This window comes from Dreissena polymorpha, chromosome 6 (genome assembly GCF_020536995.1).
Source record: "Dreissena polymorpha isolate Duluth1 chromosome 6, UMN_Dpol_1.0, whole genome shotgun sequence".
NCBI lineage: Eukaryota > Metazoa > Mollusca > Bivalvia > Myida > Dreissenidae > Dreissena > Dreissena polymorpha.
The window spans coordinates 29,765,598-29,789,186 of NC_068360.1; the positions used below are offsets into that span (position 1 = coordinate 29,765,598).

A 23,589-nucleotide genomic window follows, 5' to 3' on the forward strand; every position below is an offset into this window, starting at 1 on the left:
GATTACTTCGTATTCAATAATGTAACATTTGGTTAATTGATATATTTTCAGGACAGACTAAAGTTTATGTTCTAGATTCTTACAAAACTGTGTTCAGATTAAATGCAGAATTCTTGTATACCCACACATAGCATTTAAAAAATGTATCCAACACATAGCAGTATAACTTTATATACACACACTCCGAATAAGATGTATTTGCGCAAACATACAATGTAAGTAGCTTCTCTATGAAGAATTACAATGTCCGCCCTATTTTTTAAACCCTCGACAATATTATTATCAATGTTTTGTTGATTGAACAAAAAATATACCACACATAGCATTTCACATCATGTGTTTTCAAACACGCGGTTGCACTTTTTGGAAAAAAAATACTTAATTAATTTTGCGCAAACTTAACAAAGTTGTGCCTTTTTACAATGACCGGGCACTCGTCCTTTGTTTTGTTTTTTAAATGGTTTTGAAATAATGAAGAAATTATCAAAAAGGTTACCTGAAGCGACGTTTGTTTACATCCGATTGTCCCACACATAGCCGAAAAGTCACGTGGTTCATGTACCGTGATATCTATTCTCTTCTATTGCAAAAAATACAAGAATTTAGCTTACTTGTTATGCCTCACAAAATGGCATGATTCAAACAAATATTGCTACCTTTGACAATATCTCATAGTGAGGGAGATAGTGCTCTTATTGACATCTGGGCTAACCCTTTCTGGTAAAGAACATTCTAAATTAATTATTTGATAATTACTACAAATACTAATAGTGCAATGTTTATAGATACTATAAAATGTGATTGATTCAAGCAATCAAAGATGTGATCAAATGTGATTAACCATATTTAAAACATAAATTCAAATAAAATATAAATAACTTTGAGGTGGGTGACATGACAGTCGCTACCTTTAGTACAGTGGCTGACTTGACATTCTATACCTTGAGTACGGTGGGTGACGTGATAGTCGCTACCTTGAGTACGGTGGGTGACGTGACAGTCGCTAACTAAAATGACGTTTAAACAGTAGTTAGGAATATACAAATTAATTTAATCCTAGTATTTTGGTACTTAAAAATATATACTTACAAGTGTAAAATTATCAAAGTGTTATATCAATGGTATTAAATAATATGTTTTGGTGGGTGACATAATTATCGCTGACCTACCTTGCATTTATTCCTCAATTATGGTAATTTGAAATTACTTTGACTTTAAATGCTCACAAAGGAAAATAAAACAAAAATGCTGCCTGGCCCTTGTGAAATCTAAGTACAGTATGCAACATGGAGAAATCATTGCTGATGCCAGTGAAAATTATAATTGAGAAGGTAGCAGCAGTTGGCTGTTCTAAATTTTACATTGTAGGTTCTAGTTGATTGTTTAGTGTTTTAAGGAGGAAATGCCAAGGACATACATAATAGATTATTATATAGCTCCTTGGTATATACCAATCTTTGTTTGCTGCACAATTTGTTTATCACGGTTTTCAATAAATAGGAACACCAGGGGTGTACAATTGATTTTTTTAAAATATTTACGCATGCGTTTTTGATATGTTTATTGAGGAGCCATATCCATCACACACGTACATGCGAAGTTTTACATGCATATCTATTATACTTTTTTATATATGATGGTTTGTTTGTGCCCGTGTATATTATTCAACAGAGCCTACTCTAAATGTCTGTTACTTTGTTTTATTGTCAAATATGCAGAATATAAACGACTGTATAATGTACAGAGGATTTTACAATAAAAGTACCCTCATTCTGAAGATGCCTATCTGTTTGTAGAGACCGTCAGTGAAGTGTTTCTTTTTTATCTCACGAAAATTTCAATGATCAATGAAGAAAGAAAAATTGTGTTGTCTCATTTTTTTAAATATGTACTGAACACAAGTTTTGTATTTTGTATAAAACGTGTTGTGTTGATTTCGATATAATGTTAATTACAAAATAATCATATTTATGACTGAGGTGAACCACTAATTACATATGTTTATTCGTTCTGTTTCCTATATAAGTGCACTTCAATAAATTTAAACGACACTATAGAGTAACGGAAATTTAATAAACATTGAAAAATGTATTGTGTGAAGCAAACATTAAACAATAGCCGATACAGAGCTTTCGCGCTAAACATGCAGAAATGGATGATAATGGCATTATCTATACAAAATATTTCTTAAGTGTGACATATATTACTTGTGAAAAATAGTGTTAACTGAGCATTTAGACCACACAAACTGTTCCTTTGCAGATTTACAATATTAACATAATATAATTTAGGCACACACATAAGTGCTAGCATTCTTTATAAACCATTGCAATGAAATAAACACAATGGAAGTATAAATCCCAATCTCCCAACATGCCTGAAACGTTATATATGTTACAAGTCACGGATATTTTATCGTCACGGACATTTCTGCGATCGCATATACCAGAAGGGGTAATCACGTGATAGTCAAGATGACGACGTCCATACCGAGACAATTATTTTTCGCCGTTTTATACCCTTTATTACCTCTGTTTATTTTTTAAATGACGCTCACTTTCCAGCCATATCAGTAAAAGGTGATTAGCGTATATTTCGTATTTAAATTCGCTAAATATCTCGACTTGACTCCCCGCAAATTTTCTTAATGGAGCCCTAATTAGGTCATTCCGCTAAGAAATTTCGCACCGAGTAAAGTCGAAATGTAGAGCGAATATTACTATGAAATAGTAGCCAGTAACTTTCTTCCTAATATGGCTGGAAAATGAGCGGCATAAAAAAATACAAGTAATAAAGGGTATAAAACGACGAAAAATACCTGCCTCGGCATGGACGTCGCCATCTTGTTTGTCACGTGATTACCCCCTCTGATATACTATTCAACTTCTTTGACTTTAGCCCATTATTGTGTGGGTATATTCATTTATACCAGTAAACCGAAAGTTTAATTTATTATAAGCACTATTGCTAAATCTAATACTGTTCATAAAGGTTCTGAATATTCACGCGAGTGTTGTTTTCCAATTGAAACATTCTGTTTGACTTCCCCGTAGCAATTGGTGCTGCAATAGTTTACATTTACATATTTACATATTTGTTTTCGAAGAAAATGCATTGTTTAAAACCAACAGTATCACAGAGGTTACTTATATGTGGATGGTATAATGTAATTAATATGAGAAGGCGACAGTAACGGACATTTAAATTAGATGTTTTGTTAAATCACTTTTGCTAACTATTTGATCTGAAATGCCAAACTACGATTAATTTTTATTTTATATGAATGGGTTTATAATGTATAACAAGGATAGCCCGTGTTTTATATCGTCAATGTGTCGTTATTACCTGGCGACAGGCATTGTTCCTATTTATTGAAAAACCGTGTATAGTTTCATGTGTTACGCAATATTCACCTTCGATATATCTTCTCTTCAGGTATACATAATTATCGAAGTATAGGTCACTTTATGGTTTAGATAATTACTTATTAAAATATTAGAGTTATTTAGTTACAAGGACTGTTCTGTTGCTCTTATCCGCAGTTGGTATTCAAACCATATATATTTTACCAGATTTGTGCAAAATAAGGTGATTTTATCTCAACTATACACAGTCGGCAAATTAATTAGCATCATTTTTACAAACAGAAGCTTTTGTGGGCTTTTCAAACATTAACTCATTTGAGCTTTTGAACTGACAATATACTGTTCTAAATCATAACAAAATATAAATTAAATGTAATTCTTTGTAAAATTTTCTTAAGCAAGGTATCATGCTATTATACAACATTGCAGTTTACCTACATATTTTTTAAAAGGTCAGATAGCTTAATTGGAAGAGGAACCCAGGCCAATATCATATGATCAATATCATCAGATGGCTCATGGATGGATTCGGGTTCGAATGCCGATTACGAAATCGTAATCCTGTCGTAGCGAATTATTTTTTTCCTATCGAAGTTAACACTTATGAATGACAAACACACAATCCGAAATAGATCTACGTTTATGATTCGTTCGATGCTTTAAAATATTAAAAAAAACAGGGTTAAAACCACCGCGTCAAAATTGTTGTCCCTAAAATACTGAGAGAAACTAGATCTATCTATCTAGATAGTATGTTTTATCTGAGAAATGACGTCACACTAGATACGTCATACATTGCGTAATCAAGTAAATGAAAATTATAAATACGGAAAGCTGGTTCGGTAATATATTTTAAAGAAGACAAAAAGGATGATATATAATATAACGATAACATTCATGATGCGTCCCAATAAATTTCAAAGGTCAAATATTAGAACATGTTAATCGGCGCGTAGGAATACATACTTACGGTTAGATCACGGTCACGTGATGTACTGCAGGATATCAACTAGTTTATCCGACCCTGCTTTATTTGGTCAATGTTTGCAACAGAGGCAGGAAAAATACATATTCTGGGTTATAAACTAACATTCATAACCAATTGGCACAACTTTGTCCCTTCTATCTTTCGTATAGTAGATATAGGAGTTTCGCTGAACATCTTTGAGCCCGGTACAAATTTTAGGGACCATGTCTACTTGGCTTGTGCTAATATATTTTATTTAGAACTTGCGCTCTGTTGGTTTTTTCCGCTTTCTGAGCGCCTGCGGGACGTGTAAAAACATTGTAATGTAGACATTAATATTACCGGGATCTGATTAACGTTCACATTAATTTTCAGACATTAAGTATTTCAAAACACACCTTTAAGTTAGGTCAAAGACAAGGGTTGTACACTATGCAGGGAAGTTGAAGACGGTAGTCAGTTGCTCTGGTGAACTACTTTTTGTCACTTAACAATTTTCAAAAGACGTGTATCTGTTTATACATGTTCCTTATTTTGTTTTGTTTTTGGTAGATTTTTTTTATTATTGCTTGTTGTAAATTTTGAATGTTCAGATGTGTTACCTACTTTTTAACCAAGTTTTGAACTACTATTTTTTATGTAACCACTGTTAATATTTTATGCACTTATATGTATATGTAGTTGTATCGTTTTGGATGTTACAGTTTTGATTTGAATAAAACCCTCAAAACAGACAAAAAAATAAAATAAAACATTTTCAAAAGGATTGGACAGAACTTATTATTTTTCCATGATCCTGTCACTGGTATTTATTATGAAATGGAGTCTTACAATACAAATAATGAGGAGGAAATCACAGACCAACCGACAATAAACAAGAAGGCCAAAATGGACATATGTCGCTCACCTGTTGAACATCGCTCTTTTTGGCATCTATATTCAGATTCGACTTCCATTGTGTCTAGGTCAGCGCAAAAGTGTATGTACTTGTATCAAAATGAGCGATTTTGGCTTATTTTCTTTATTAAGTGTCACCAAGAACAGTCACGTGAAGTTTTAAAGAAAATAAATGGCATAGTGTAAGAAGTCGTTTAAAGGCATTTCTATTTTTAGCTCTGATGGCCATCTTGTTCAGTGGTGCAGAACGATTTTAGCCATTTGTTTAAAGGTCATCCAAGAATCATTCCTGTGCAGTTTGGTCAAGATCCAATAATTGGTTAAGAATGAGATGTCATTAAAGTGAAATATCTTTTTTTAGCTCTTGTTGCTTAATTAAGCATTGGAGCGGAACTGCTATTTTAATGAGAAAAGAGGATCATCAACTGATCATTCCTGTAAAGTTTAATCCAAATCCAGTCATTGGTTTAGGATGGAATGTCGATTAAGTGCTCCTGTGACCTACTAGTATAATGCATGTTAACGGAACTAGTTATGTAACTTGGTAGAGTACCATCCGCGGATCATTCCTGTGAAGTTTGGTCAAGAGCCATGCATTGGTTAAATAGGAGATGTCGATTAAGTGGAAAATCATTTGTTTAGCTTATGTGACCTACTTAATCAGCGGAGCGGAACGATTTATATAACTTTTGTAGATGATTATCCACTGATCATTCCTGAAAATTTAATCAAAATCCAGTCAGCAGCTTCAGAGGACATGCTGTTTAAAGCAAATGTTGACGACGGACGGACGACGGACATCAGACCATCCTAAAAGCTCACCTTGAGCACTTCGTGCTCAGGAGAATAAAAAGCATGATTATTCTCTTAACAAAGCGCTGACCGCAGTTTTACTCCAATTTTTTGCATTGCAGCTTTCTGTTTTCATGTAATTTGTCGCTTCTCTCACAAAGACTAGCTAAAATGTAGTACGCATTGCTTGTCTGAAAACATTTCCAGGGAGGCATAATATTTGTTTACACGTGTGAATCCTCTGGTCTGGTCCAAGTTTAAGGTACAGCATGCCAACGGATTTAACCGATTTAAACCACCAATGCTTTCTGTAATATTAATTATGTTATTTTTAACATTAAATTTTTTATTAAGCGTTTAGGATAGACATGTAATGTTTTAGACTTATTTCTGAACATGTATGTTAACAATATTAAAAATATTGCGATATCTTACGTTTTTTGTTACCGTTTTCGTAAATGTATAACTATGAATGATGATGGATTTTTTCATAGAATAAAATTATTTGTCCAACGAAAAGAAGCCTTTAATATAGATGTGCGCTTCAAACAGCATTAAGTGAAGTATCTGAAAGCGTTCATTATTGTCGTCGGCATAATCTAAGTTAAATTCATATAAAGAAATAAATCTATAACGAAAACATTTTGGCAACATAATGTTCAGACCTGAAATAGCACATCACTATTTAAATAGTTGTACAATTAAAATCCAATATGCTTAGTTGAAATAGTTCATTGATTTTTATATTGCGTCATATTAATACTGAACTAGCTTTGCATAAACATATATCCTTTTTCTTTGACATATGTTTTCTCTTAAAACACATGTGTAAACACAGATGATGGCATTGTCAACAATCTAGTTCATGATTATTCATACTTAGTCTGATAGCTTTATTATTATTTATTTTATATAAATTTCCAAAATTAGGTTGCATTTTCCCACGTGTGAAATTTTTGTTTAGTGTGATTCATTCGGATTTAATGCAGGAAAAAGGATCATAATTTGTGTTTTCATTTTATTATATTAAGGGCTTGTATGTGTGTTTTTCAGCATTACGGGAAATTTTAAACAAAGCGCTTAAAAAACATATTCCTGGGATTGCATAACTTTTGTTTACATGTGTATACCCTGTTATCCATTCAGGACCATGTTTTATATTCAGCACGACTATAACGTTTTCTCAATATGTGTTCGTTACATAAGAGTAAAGCTCTATTTGCTTCAGCGTTTATTTATGATATAAATAAAATGTTTTAAAGTACCCATATTTACTGACCATGTACGTTAGCACAATTCCGAAAATTGTGAATTATTTTATATATTTTATTACCGTTTTCGTGAATGTATAATTATGTACCATGATGGGTTGAAATATTTTATTTATTTTTATGTTTCGTTATATTAATACTGATATAACTTTGCATAAAAATAAGTCCTTTTCTTAAAAAATTGCTTTCTCTTATAATCACATGTGTAAACACAGATGTTGGGAAAATAGCATTGGCAGCAATCTAGTTGATAAAACATTGTATAATTATATCTGATTACCCATTCTTAGACGGATAGCTTTATTATCATGTATTTTTATATACATTTTCAGAATTAGGTTACATTTGCTACAGTCTGAAACGTATGGTTGGTTTAATTCACTCAGACTTGCTGGAAGAAAAAAGTACCAATAAGAAAGTTTTGAGTTGTCATGTTATTATATTAAGGGTTTGTTGCAGCAATGTGATCAAAATTTTAGATCGTGATAATTTCTTACATGCATTTATATTGTTTTCTACTAAAACAGTATTATGTCGAAGTATATGAACGCATTCTGTTGATGGGGTCAACTTAAATATCTTCATATACAATTAACAATACATAGTTAATGTAGATTTTATGTTGTACTTTTTATATAGAAAAAACGTCAACGCTTATTTTAAATTGACCTGATTCATCACCTATATTTTCTGGATAAATGTTAACTTTATAACATTGACACTCTCATTTGTACGAAAAACTGATTTTAATATCGCCATATAATTATGTAATATGCATACAGTGTACGCCTGAATACGCATCTATGGTAGTCAAATAAAACGCATGTAGAAAAATATACATTAAACCATAATAGTTTAATTATTTCGCTTGCATGGACAAACTTATTCTTTCTGTATGTGTATGTCTAGAATTAGGTGGAATTTTGATCAAAGCGCTTTTTAAAACATATTCCTGGGGTTGCATAATTTGTTTTTGCTCGCGTATACCCTGTAATCCTTTCAGGACCATGTTTAATGTTCATGCCTTTAACGTGTTTTAAATATGCGATCATTATATAAGAGTAAAACTCTATATGCTCCAGCCTTTATTTAGGATAGAAATATTATGTTTTAAAGTACATGTAGTTTCTGATCATGGGCGTTAACACAATTCAACTGTTGTGATATCTTTTACCGGTATATATTTTATAAGCGTTTTTGTAAATGTATATTTACGTACCATACTGGGTTTCAGCATAGCATACAAGTTACTTGTCCAACGAAAAGGAGCCTGTACTATGGATTTGCCCTTAAATCAGCATTTAGTCGAAGTACCTGAACGCTTTCATTTTTGTCGTCGGATAATTTAAGTTCAATTTATATAAAGAAGTAGTCTAAAACAATGATTTTGGCAACAAAATCGTTCACGCCGAGGGGCTATGTCACTTTTGAAGGGCCCAAATGGGCAAAGTCTTCAAAAAAACATGAAATTAAGAATATAATTTGAACATATAATACTGGTATAAACTGGAAATATCTCACGGGAAATGTATTTATGTATTTTGAAATAAAAATCATTTTAGAAATGTGTGTACATATTGATGTCATAACTTTGAGGTTCAATGCCACTGTAATGAAGGTAAACAAGGTGAAACTTCAGCTGCCATAGCGGCACAGCATTCCCATCATCAACCGCGCCTGGTGCTTTATTTACGGCCTATGACCAATTGCCGATCAGCACAGCATAGAACATAACAAAACAACACACATAACAAAGGCCGTTGAATAAAGCTGGTGTCACCGCATTGGAACGGTCAATGCTAAGCATTTGGGGGTTTGAACTGGTTTTAGAGCGCTCAACCTCACATTTGGCCCAGCGATATTCAAAACACACATACGTGTAAATAAACATTTACCTGATAGGATTGTAACACAAATTAAAAGGCAATAAAAGAGAACTACAAATGTTCAATTTAATTACAAATTAATTACTCTATGGTAAGAAGAAACCAGAACAACAGCGCTACAATTTTCTGAGGCACGATGCAATGAACGAACAAGTATCAATTACATCCCATCTTTTGAAAAAAAAAAGCTTTCAAGAAATAACCTCATATAGTTAATTATTCAGAGCATCGTCGCACATGGTCAGGAAGAAGATGCAATTATGGGTGTAAAGAGCCAAATTGTACACCTTGGTTGTGTATATTAATAGAACCGAAATATAAAGTAAGGAAAATAAGTATAACTTATATGATATTTACCACCTAAAAAAAATTCCTTTACAAGCAGTAAAATATGTACTGAAAAGAGAGGGGATTGTTGATAATCATATAAAACTTAAAGGCATTTAGAAAGTAAACAATGTATAATTATACAAATAAAAAATCATAAAAACAAAAACATCCAGACTGAGAAGTATATAAATGAATGCTAGCTAGTCGAAGTCAGCAACTCATTGTACATGGAAAGTTCTTTAAGTGTTTAAGTGTCCGAGTGTCGTATTTTAACACTTTTATCCGCAACAGGCCAAAGGCGCTGTCTCATATTGTTCGCTCGTATGACCCGTCATTCATTAGTTCGATTTGTACTTCGTGTTTTATTTCTTTTTAAACATTCTTATGATTTGTTTCGACCAAATTTCTCTTTTGTCGTTTTTAATATTTGGTTTATTGTACAAATATGTATCAGCATGAGGTATATGTAAAATACAAACAATTTTTATTTAAAATGGGAATCAATTGTCTTGTTGACATCAACAAGCTTTATAATAATGTATTTTTGCATACATTTTAAGAATTCGGTTGCATTTTCCACAGTCTGAACTGTTATGTTTGGTTTCATTCTTTGGGACTTGCTGGAAGAAAAAATATCAATAAAAAAGTTTTGTGTTGTCATGTTATTATATTAAGGGCTTGTTGCAGAAATGTGATCACAGTATTAGAATCTGATAATTTTATTTAGGAATTTATATTGTTTTCTACTAAAAGTATGTTATTTAGGATAGAAATGTTATGTATTAAAGAACATGTAATTTCTGATAGTGGACGTTAACAAATTCAAAAGTTGTGATATCTTTTATATATTTTATTACCGTTTTTGTGAATGTATATTTACGTACCCTGCTGGGTTTCAGCATAGCATACAAGTACTTGTCCAACGAAAAGAAGGCTGCGCTATGGGTTTGCCATTAAATCAGCATTAAGTCGAAGTACCTTAAAGCTTTAATGTTTGTCGTCGGATAATTTAAGTTCAATTTATATAAAGAAATAAGTCTATAACAATGATTTTGGCAACAAAAACGTTGACGACTTTAATAGTATATCACCATTTAAACAGATGCAAAATTTAAATCCAACTGCTAAGATGAACTAGTTTTTTTGTTTCGTCATATTAATACTGAATGAACTTTGCATAAAAACCATTTTCTTTAACAAATGCTTTCTCTAATAATCACATGTGTAAACACAGATGTTGGGAAAGTAGCATTGCCAACAATCTAGTTCATAATATTATCTGATTATTCATACTTACACGGATAGCTTTATTTTTATTTATTTTATATACATTTTCAGAATAAGGTTGCATTTTCAACATTGTGAAATGTTATGGTTGGTGTTTAGTTGTGAGCTTTAGCTCACAACTAATGTAGAGAGGCAGTTTTGCAATTCAGTCTGCTTTAGCTAGGCTATGAACGATAACTGCAAGTAAGTCTGCTGTAAGCTATGCTATGAACGATAACCACTTCCTGCCTGCACTACCTGCATTGACATTATGCAGAAGACGAATGTTAGGAGCGTCTGCGCTACTACTGCAGTGTGTGTATTTAATCAATAGTGTTTAACAGCTTGTAAGACGACATTGGCAAGTCTAGTGTTTATCATTGAAATCTGTATATATTGGCTGCTTTCAGAGAAAACGGGCCTTAATGCATGTCAAATATGATTAGCCTGTACACATTGAGCCTGTGTAATTCGCACAAGCTAATCAAGGACGACACTTTCTGATTGTATGGTGTTTTTCGTTTAAAGACAGTATCTGGTACTGGGATGACAATTAATGCATATGCAAAAAGCCCTGTTTTCCCAAAATGAAGCTTAAATCATCTTTTTTATTTATGTTATAAAAAACCCATCTCAACCTGTGCTTTAAGACACACTCTTTATAAATTGAATGGGGTGTATTCATTTCAAACTTGCGATATAAAATGCTATAACATAATTTTGAAAACTGAGTTGCGTCTAAGATTATACAACAGCGAACAACTTCAGTGCCCCTAGCGCTTTGATATTCACACGGACTTGCTGGAAGAAAAGAACGTATCAATAAAAAGTTTTGTGTTGCCATGTTATTATATTAAGGGCGTGTTGCAGCCATGTGATAAAAGTTTTAGCTTCTGTTATTTTCTTTCATAAATTTAGTTTGTTTTCTACCAAAACAGTATTATGTCGAAGTATATAAACGCATTCTCTTGATGGTGTCAAATTAAATATCTATATCTATATAAAATTTAATGATATACAAAATGAAGATGTTATGATGTATTTTAATACCAAAAAAAAACGTTAACATATTAACGTATATTGTAAATTGACTTGACTCACTACTTATTTGTTCTGGTTAATATTAAACTTATATCATTGAAACTCTCATTTGTACGAAATAATATGATATCGCCTTATTGTTATGTAAGAATTATATGCAAACAGTGTACGCCTGAATAAACATATATGGTAGACAAATAAAAACGCATAAAGGAATATATACATTTTACCATAATAGTTGAATTATTTTGCATGCATGGACAAGCTGATAATTTCTATGCGTGTGTATTTCCATCATTACGGGGAATTTTTAAACAAAGCGTTTAAAACATATTCATGGGGTTGCATAACGTTTGTTTACACGTGTTACCACTGGAATCCATTCAGGACCATGTTTATGTTCAGCATGTCTATAACGTTTTCTAAATATATATTCGATATATAAGAGTATAACTCTAGTTGCCCGAGCGTTTATTTAGGATATAAATGTTATGTTTAAAGCACCTGTAATTACTGATCATGTGCCTTAACACAATGACGAAAATTGTAATATCTTTTATATATTTTATTACCGTTGATAATTATATACCATGATATATTTCAGCATAGCATACAGGTATTTGTCCAACGAAAAGAAGACTACAATGGGTTTGCCCTTAAATGATCATTAAGTCGAAGTACCTGAACGCTTTCATTTTTGTCGTCGGATAATTTAAGTTCATGGACAAACTGATACTTTCTATGTGTGTGAATTTTCAGCATAATGGGGAATTCCAAACTAAGCGCTTTTCTAAACATATTTCGAGAATTATATGATTGTTGTTTACACGCATATAAACTGTAATTCATTCGGGACCATGTTTTGTGTACAGCATGCCTACATAACTTTTACTACCTATGTGTTCATTGTTACGGTTAAATCTGAAGTTGCTCCTGCGTTTTATAGGATAGAAATGTTGATCTTACGTTTAAAATTGTTAAATTGTTAATACTAAATTTACGTTTTAAATTCTGAGCATGTATGTCAACAAAATTTCAGAAGTTGTGATATTTTTATACATATTTTAACCGTTTTCTTAAATGTTTAATTATGTGCCGTGTTGGATTTTAGCATAGTATACGAGTATTTGTCCAATGAAAAGGAGCCTGACTGTACTATAGGTATGCCCATATGTAAGTTTTTAGTCAAAGACCCTAAAAGCTTCCATTTATTTGACGTCTCGATAATGCAGGGTTCATTTAAATATAGAAATAAATATATAACAGCCATTTTGGCAATACAACTGAACACATATTACACGTATACACACATATGTTGCGAGAATAGCATTGTCAAAATCAAAATAAGATCTGAATTAGCCAAAAGGAGGTTCTCATAACGAAGATTAAAATATTTATAAACTTCGCTCATTCAGACATTTTTGTTCTTAATTTTCAAACGGGTTATTGACGAGAAGCATTTTTGAAGAACAGATAAAGACATGTTTTAAATTTCGCTGAAAAAATGGTAATACAAAAAAAACGAGTATGCTCTAACTTTTGTATATTTTTAAACAACTATTGACAATTATAAGACCAATTTTCGTTTTAAATGGTAAAAATAAACTTTTTAGCACAATCAATCTGTAATATGACCAACAACACAACTAAAACGACCCAAGAATTAGTTTGACTCATACTATAATTGTTGTTATATAATGTTGACGCTGTAATACAATTTTAATATTCGAATTTGAATTCAATGACTATATACCGTTAAAATTGGTAAGCACAGCAAGATCAAAATCAGCGTTAAGGTGCTGAGCTTCTTAAGTCTGTAATTGCTACCATTAACTGCGTAGCAGTTTCCGGTTTAGAAAAGAAAACTAAGTGTTTTTGGACAAGTCGAAATTTTGAAATGTATTTCTTATATATTAAACAACAAAACAACGAAATGTAAAATGTACAGACATCTGCAGCGTTCGAAACTTGTTCTTTACAGGGTCCAACCGAAAACATATATTATTGGTTTAGAAGAATAAAATCCACATATTTTAAAATGCGCCCTAAGGCTGGATTTCATAACCACATACATACTTTTTTTAAAGAAAAATCATGAAAAATGCATGTTCTATTGTAAAACGTCTTCAAATGTATCAATATACTTGCTATATCATGCTCTACAAGCATACTAATTTTTAAAGCGGAATAGTTAACAGGTAATTAATAATTAATTAAGAGAATTAAGTCACCTTCGCCATAATGGTCGAGGTCGACTTAACTCTGCAAAATTGAATTTCGGCTTCGCCCAACGGTCGCGATAGTATTTATATATATATATATATATATATATATATATATATTTATATTTATATATGTATATATAATTCTTCCTCTATTTTTCATTATACATTATTAATGAATGCACCGTCTTTTGCTTTGTATTAACTTGTTAATGACATATGACGAATATTTTCCCACATTAAATCACTATAAAATATCTAACATGTTTACATTATTATCATTCTACGTTAAACATGTATTATTAGTTACATTGTTAGTAGCTGATGGTGTTTGGGACATACACCCAGTAATTTCATACCAAACAAGAGCGAAGCCTTTTCCTTGCAGTTTTTAATATATCATCCTATTTTGTACCTTTGCTTAAATGTATCGCCGTACCACCTTTGATGAAACACGCCAGTTTAAGACCGACTCTTTGTATGTTAGGGAAAAACATTCGGACGTGCTTGTTTGTTTAAAAGTAAAATATTTATTTTTAAAAAGCATCGAGCGAGTCAAAAACGTATTTTGGATTGGGGGTTTGTTGGGCATAGTTAAAAACTTCGATGGGAATAAAATAACTCGCTCCGAGCACATTTACCTGGATTTCTAATGAAAATCGATTTAAAAAGCATTTGATACATTGTCTTTTAAGTTTATAGAAACAGCAATTAGCTTTTTAATTTCGGGCCAATGTTTCACAAATGGATATCTATGATTTTGCATAATACTTTGCCCTAAATACAAAAAAAGGGATTCTTGTCTAACACTTTCTGTATAGAGAGGGACTGTCGTCAAGGAGACCCCATCAGTGCTTAAATTTTCAGTTTATGTGCACAAATTCTTGCTATTAAAATAAGGAAAAACAAGGAAATAAAAGGCATTACAATAAAAGACACAGACTATAAAATATCTCAATTTGCAGATGATACAGCTCTACTTCTTGACGGGTCTGAATCATCCCTTTATTGTACGTTAGATGTGCTTTATGAATTTTTACGATATTCTGGCCATTAACTATGAAAAAACTAATTTAATTTGGATAGGTTCTGTGAAATATAGTACTCGATCAATAAAAATTAAATACAAACTGAAATGGGGAGCTTCTACTTTTAAAGTTCTTGGGATTTAGTTTGATGTTAGACTGAAAGTATAAAAAGAACAATAAGTCATTGGAACCGTAGACATATAACACCGCTTGGAAAGATAACTAATGTCAAATCATTGCTTCTACCTTCACTAATTCACTTATTTGTATCGCTACCCACTCCAAGAATAGACACCATGAAAACAATTAATCAACAATTTTATAACTTCATTTTTGGCAGGAACAAGCAAAATAAAAGCTTGTGTAATTGTTTAGAAATACAACGAAGGAGGGCTTGATATGATGGATATATGTTCTTTTGAAAAGTACATGAAAATAACATGGTTAAAAAGATTATTGTGAGGCGACGGAAATTGTTATACACTAGTTAAATCCATAATAGATTTCAAAACCATGGTTGATACTGGCAAAATGTATGCAGAGAAAGTATGTTTACACCTGAAAAATAAATGTTGGCTTGATGTTCTTAAAGACTATGTTTTGTATATTGAAAAGCTGCCTATAATAAGTTGTAGTGATATTCTGGATATGCCTTCTTTTTTACATTAAAAGTCTATATGAAAGAGGTATTCGTTTTGTGAGAGATATTATGCAACAAGAAATTGCTTTATTTCCAAAGAATCTTCGGACGAACATGTCGGAACAAACGTACATTTCTTATTATACCAAGGATAAATTAACATTATTAGTAAATATATAGAACATTTTGAAGAAATGCCGAAATTTGACAATAAAACTCAAGGGCCTATATTACCAACATACATAAAGAAAATAGTAAACCATATTTATAAAATTTTAATACAAAACAATGACATTCCAGCTTGTCAAACAAAATGGAATTCAGAAGTTTTTCATATTGACTGGAAAAACACACATGAACTCGTTTTCAATATAACTAAAGATACATATATTAGATTGTTCCAGTGCAGAATAGTCCACAGAATCTTAGGAGCAAAATCTCTTATGTTAAAAATGAGAATGACGGCTATACGGCCTAAAATGTAATAGAGAGTGTTCCCATGCCAGTGTCAATCGACGACTAGGCTTTCCGTGCCAGAAAAGTGAGATTCTTTCCGTGCCACAACGAAAGCGAAAGTAGGCATTTTTTAAGTAAAGTTGATGAAAATTACTATAAAGCGTACATTGAACGTAAAGATTTGATAATAAAAATGATATCAATGACACTAGATATTTGACATATTACGGAAAAACTATGTTAAAAAGTCATCATAGTGGCATGTATGCACGATTGTTCCACCACCCCTGTCATCATTCCATCTTCAATAGAGTTTTTGAAGTGTTTGGACCTGCGTTATACTGCGAACCTGTAGCTGGATATATTTTTCAACTCATGGACCACCTTTTTATGCACAAATGTGTAAACGGGTTTTAATTTTAGATTTTCTTAAGTGTTTTGTGAATTCCGAGCATCCATTTTTCTTGTTTATGACAGAGAGGCAGCCAAGAATGAACAGAGGGGCAGCATTTTGACAGAAAGGCGACCGATATGCTTCTAAACTGTGACAATACATAACACATGATCAAGATACTAAAAAAAAGAATTAAGTCGCTCCAACAGGATTATGATTTCGTAAATCGTGTTTTGGGACAGAATGGTTAGCATACAATGTTATTCAAATAGTGTGGTTGAAATTTCGAGAAATTGATGGAAGAACAAAAATGGATTTGCATATCGTTTTAGCTTTATTGTTATAAGAATCGGAATAATGTTGTCATTGAGGTAAGTGTTTTTTTTATAGTATGTAAAATTATTTTTTTAAAGACTCCTGTTAAAGCTTAGATAGTGTCATCAATCTAATCTCAAGCACGGTTTCAAATAGTTTAATTATCCAGACTGTGTGCTAAGTTTAATTATAGCAATTTATATGGTTGGTTCCCGGTACATATGCAAACACATCATATAACAAAACCTATCTAGCGGTTTATCGAACCGACGCAATTTTTTACGATGATGGGTGTATGCAAATTACTCGGTTACACTTGTTATTGTCCCCTACCGGTTTCACCGGAGGGGACTTATGGTTTGCGCTCTGTGCGTCTGTGAGTATGTCTGTATGTCACACCTTTCTGGATCCTGCGATAACTTTTAAAGTTCTTCATATTTTTTTATGAATATTGAAACATGGATGGATGGCAATATGGGCATTATGCACGCCATTTCATTTAGTTCCTACGTCAAACATTCTGCTTGCTATGGCAACAAAAAAAACTGACAATGGTGGAGCCGGTAAGGGGACATATATTGCTTTGCAATAATCTTGCGTTTAAGTTGTGAGCGTTAGCTCACGACTAATTTTACAGAGCAAGTTTTGCAAGTCAGTCTGCTTTTTACTACGCTAAGAACGGTAACTGCAAGTCACTACGCTAGGAACGATTACCACTGCCTGTTTATAATTTACTGGTACACTGTAGCAGACAGCCTGTAATTATGTAAACAATCGGTTTAAGAGCTTGTGGGACATATTGGCCAATCTAGTGTTTAAAACAGCTTGTGCGACGACATTGGCCAGTTTATCATTGAAATCTGTACACATTGGCCTCTTTCAGGGAAAACGAGGCTTAATGCTGCATTAAAAGTCTGTCATGTGGGCACAATTGTTTCTCAATAATTTAAAAAAAATTGATAAAGTATTAGATAAAGATAACACAACATGTACATGATTATAGGCTTGTTATTCTTTAGCAAGGCAACCAAAATTTTAAAGATGGTTGCCAGTGCAGTAACCAATTGTGAAAAAAGAGACATATTGTTGTTATTTTGTTTAAGTTATCTCTTTAACATAAATATTAGGATAAACAGTCACACACATCTCGACTAGCGCTTCAAGACACACTCTTTAAAAATTTGAATGGGCTGTGTTCATTTAAAACTTGGGATATAAAAAGCTATAACATAAGTTTGAAAACTGAGTTGCTTCTAAGATTATGCAATAGCGAACAACTTCAGTGCCTTTACCGCTTTGATTATAAATAAAGCTAAACAGTCCCCCCCCCCCCTGTCAGTCACTCATACATGGAGGCGTAATGTGAAATAGAATTGGCGGTTTACAAAAATGTGCATGAACAAAAAATGCAATATGACAGCAAGCAACAATTCGCAAACAAGTCTAAAACAAGCAGTAATCGAATACGCAAATAAGAAAAACTGAGGTGATATTACAAATGACATAGCTGTTTAAATCGAGTTGGGTATGAACTATTAAGGGTTCAATTATGACGTTAGAATGTTCACATGAAATGATTCCAATAAATATAAACCTACCATATAAATTTATTCCAGTTCATATGTCAATTATGCTGTTTAATTTTATATAATATGTTTTATATGATATGACTATATTCAAGTAATGATTTTTAAACTTCAAATTTTGACTCTTAAAACACTTAAAGCGCTTTAAAATGTCATAGTCCATTTATTCCATTTCTACAACACGTTATATAAAACAGAAACAAAAAGCTTATCAAATTGTTAATTGCAGCAAAATATTAAAGTTAGAAACAAAGAATGCAAATGAAAAGTTGATTGCTATTTTACTCACTTGGCGTTCTGTAATAAAAAACCTAGCTATCGCTGACCAGCATATTTGCAATCATTTTCACATAAGTGTTCTTCAAATCTTCACTGTTAAAATGTTCTTCTGTGTTTTATTAACACATAAAACAATGCGTTTGTATAAGAAAATATAAATTTTCAAAATGGTCGACGAATCCTTCTCCCGATCCCGGCTTTAACGATCGGGGTTTATGCGCATACGCTTCGCGCAGAAATGTGCGCAAGATTGATGTGCGGCGGCATATATCACAGTGTAATAACCAATCGATTGATGACCAATTGTTGTGATTGCGAATATCGATAGATCTGTCCGTTATTGTCAATGTCCATATAATTTCATATTTTTTTGAAGATACATCAAACACAGATTGATACAGTGAATATAGCTTTTTATAAATAAAAGCTCTGCAGATTTGTCTTTTGTTTACTCACTTACACACTATAAAGAAGTGAAACTCCAGCTGCTGGAGCAGTATTGAATTTTCATTAAAAACAATTAGTTGGTCCTTTATTTAAGGCAAGTGACCGATTGCTCAAACAGTACAAAACAGCACAATACAGCACAATACAAACCAACATAAACACAAAATATGAATAAAAGAATTATAGTGTTCAATTGAAAATTCGGAAAATCAGTGCATGTTGGTTGACTAATTAAACATTTCCTTACACACAGGGACTTAATATTGACAGCTTGAGCGACAAAAATGTGTTAATGCTTTCTTTACACTGAATAAAACGGCTTAAAAATTGACTTGTGAAACCAAATATAAATACAAATTTTGTTTTGAAAAGCGTTGCCAAAACAAAATACTATTAAACGTATTGCAGTTATTTTATGAATTATTATTTTTGCAGAACACAAACAAACACTGTTTGTGCGAAGTATTGAAGTCCATAAATTGTCTACGAATAATTCCTTGTCTACATTCCTTTTAAAATGTAAATGATATGTTTTCGAAATTGCGGCAAGGTTTCTCATCCCAGATAACACATTTCGAAACCAGCAGAGAATTCATAAGAGTACATATTATGACCAGTATTTAAGTAGATAAGGACGAAAATCGAGCTTCTATTGTGTTCACAATGTACGTGTTGACGACAAAATAAGCACGACGAACAATGCACATATTGTCAAGTTCAAAATTCGAGTTCAAAGCAGCAACTGAGTCAGAAGTTTCAACAATTGTGCCTTTCACTGTATCAACAATATTTGTAATATAAAGAAGTGAAACTCCAGTTGCTTTATCACTATTATAAACCTTTTTGTGGTCCTTTATTTATGGCAAGTTACCAATTGCCAAAACAGTACGTCACAATACGAAACAACATACACACATAGAAGAATAAAGCTGGGGTCACCGCATTGGAACGGTCAATGCTACGCACTGGGGGTTTAAACCGGTTTTAGAGCTCTAAATCTCACGCTTGGCCCATGACACATATAAGTGTAAATAAAATTTAATCTCATAGCATTGCAATTTAAATTAAATATTAATAAAAGGGAATTAAAACGCATGCAATTTAATAACCGTTTTATTACTCAATGGTAGGAAGGAGACCAAAGCAACAGAGTTACAACTTTTTGAGGAACGATGAAATGAAATTACGAACAAGTGTCAACTACATCCCTTCCTTTTACATTTTTTTTAAAGAATATAACATCATTAAGTTAATATTTAAGATCATCATCTCGTAAATATTTGTAGGTCTAGCTTTTTGTCGTACGTTTATATCATTGTGAAAATACAATACTCTTGAAAATGCACGAAATGAACAGTCTATTATTGCAAAACAAAATATAAGTACCTGTGATTTTGCCTTCCGTCTATATTTTTAATTACGAATTAGCTAGTAGTGGGTAGATAGATCATAGATACTCCAAACTGTCACAACATGTCAGATACTGAGAAACTTAAATACATATTTACAGATGAGAGGTTGCTTTATATATCAGCCAAATCCTGCTTTAGTATTCTCAAAGAAAGAAGGATATTTTATATTCAAAATGAATTGTATATGCTTAAGTTTTATGCTGTACATTTGTAAAATAGTTTATAGACTAGTCTAGGTTTAAAAAAAAAGGTATTTTAATGTATGAACAATATTGACAAGTGTAAATAAAACCACATAGTCTTAGCTACAATAACTTATTTTAATAGAAATAAGTTTTAACGATGTGGAATTCATTTGTTAGTCAATAATTGTTAATGTATATATGTATGTAATTATATAGTCTCTTATAAATCATATTATGATTGGTCGCATACATGTAACTGTGCTTTTATATGTATTTTAATTGTATATGTATTGCGAATGAGACTCTAATAAAGCATTGAATTAGAATTAGAATTAGAATTAGATTATCATAATGTACGTGAACACAAAATCCTATTTGAAGTTCGATTGGTTTATACACCGTGTAAAAATATCGGTTTGATTGTAAGAGGTGTGCTACATGCATGTTCAAGGTCATAAATAAATATCATTTTGTACAAACACATTTCAGTCAAGTACATTTTAATTACTTTGTGTTTAATTTAAAGAAATCAAACAATGTTTACATAACAAGCGATGTATATAGGAAATGTAAAAAGTAAGTCGCGTACATTCTGTGAGAAGTTTGCTAGACCATGGCTGCCTTAAACAAGTCAAGCTTATTTTCCCAAACTTATTTCATCGGTTAGAGATTCACATAGAACCTTTAAAGCCGTACATCAAGATTGTTGTCACATGATTTAAAAGTAATACCTATTAAGTTTATAAACAAATCCATCGTTTAATACCATACAATAGCTGTAAATTGCGTAATGTGTGTGGCAAAGGGAAATATCTACCTGATACTTTTAATTTTGGAGAAAAACGATGACACATGAATGTTATCTTGGTTTATTTTGTAAGCACGAAAATATTGTTTACTTGAAAACGTTCTAAAGCAATAACTAGCCATTGTGATTATTCACTGATGTACTAATATAAGATAACACACGCATATAGCTAAGCCGAAAGCATTAAGTAATTGAATTGACGACATGACATGGCTTTTAATGGCTTAAATATTTTAATCGTAGCCCTGGGTGGTATAATTTACCGTCCCAAGGTATCGATTATCAACCCATCCGATCGCGGCTATTTATATAGCGTGAGTTTGATTGTTGCTATCGGGAAGCACTTATAAGCGGATCAAATTTACTATCTTACGAACAATTGAGTGCTCTACAAGTCTGTTATCTAAGCGCACGTTCATAAGCATTATGCCTATCCCACTTAAAGATGTAGTTAAACCCATCTGTATTTTCCTCGCGCCACCCCCTCCTCAGTCAAACAGCCGTAGTCTATTATGTACCATTTAGATCAGCATTTTGCATTTGTGTGCCTTTTGTATGTCATAAACACATGTTAATATATCAAAAAAGATACTAAGAGAATGATTGGTTGAATAAATTAACTATAGCATATATGTTCTAAGTCTTACATAGTATAATAATGAAAATATCACTAATCACCACTTAAAAGAGATAGCTTTATCACAATAAGGATTCAATCAACAAGAATTTGTGACCTCAAGCAGACATCAAATCCTCCTTTAGCGTTACGAATGTAGTCCAATAACATGTTCAAGTCTATTCCTTGGGGTAATGTGAGTGCATTATAAATCCAGCACGATTCTTTAAATTTTCATTTTAAGTTGTGCCTGTTGCTCAATTATACAGAGGGTGGACAGTTGGCATACTGCAGGTTACCATGGAAACCTAGATGACGTCCAAAGAATGTTTTGTTTGTAACATATGACGATGTCTTTATTATCGCCTTAGTCTATACGGTTATTCTTTTTAGGTATAACATTCATTTTCTTTTACATTTATTTTATTGTATGTTACAGTCAAATAAATAACCAAGCTATGAAATATCTTTTACATCCAATATTGCTGCTTCTTCCTGTATTTGCGCGATGAAGATCTGAAATATTCATGACAGAGCTTTAAAATAAGCAATTTCTATATTTTACTGGCGAATATCATCATTTCGGCATTGTGCCTATAAATAATTCCTGCATCTGGGAAGAATCTCATTGAACAAAATGGCGTTCAAACTCAGCTGTTTTGATATAAGTCCTGGAGTTTCGTGGTTTGTTATAATAACCAATGGTGATAAATTAAATTTAGCCACAAAATCAACAAACAAATCGAACATAATAACAATTATATGTAGATCACAGTTGGAATATCTGCGCTATACATATGAGTCCCAAATACTAGCTTCAATATTGGTACCCCATGATAAGCCTGTATGGGGCTAAATAGGAGTTTGCAAACTTAGTCTATTTGGGTATCAGATGGGTTACAATGTGGGACATATGCGGGTTTTGTGAAAATTAACTGTTAGTCATTTCATGTAGTACTAAGCGAGATCCATACAAATATTCATCATCATCATCAGCAGCAGCTTCATTATCATCATCATAATCATCATAATCATAGGCAGCAGCAGCATATTCAGATCAAAAACAACCTAAACATCACACTATCAAAGCACGTCTTATTGTTTTCATCTTAAGAAAGAAGACTTATGTGAACAATTACCTGCTTAACCATCACATCCCATGGCAACCTATTTTTTTAGGAGACATGAACAATTTTCGAACTCACTTCATGTATCATTAGAACCAACATCCTGACAACATGAAGAGAGCGAAAATGTAACGTAAATGGAGTTAACAGGGTCTCGATATAGACATTTAAGGTCAGCTTCCCAGCCCCCTGGTGGCAACGTTTTTCATCAGACTGAGACCATTGTTAAACTCGACCCAAATATCGCTAGAATAAATGT

General features: G+C 32.3%; 1 protein-coding gene across 1 annotated transcript in view; it reads right to left on the reverse strand.

Annotated features, from left to right (window-relative positions):
- LOC127836391 (uncharacterized) overlaps positions 1-18,922 on the reverse strand; it is a 58,019-nt gene extending 39,097 nt beyond the window's left edge. The window contains exon 1 of the mRNA XM_052363001.1: positions 18,746-18,922. The gene's annotated coding sequence lies outside the window, so the exon portion shown is untranslated. The remainder of the gene's footprint in view (positions 1-18,745) is intronic.
- Between the last annotated feature and the right edge of the window lie 4,667 nt (positions 18,923-23,589).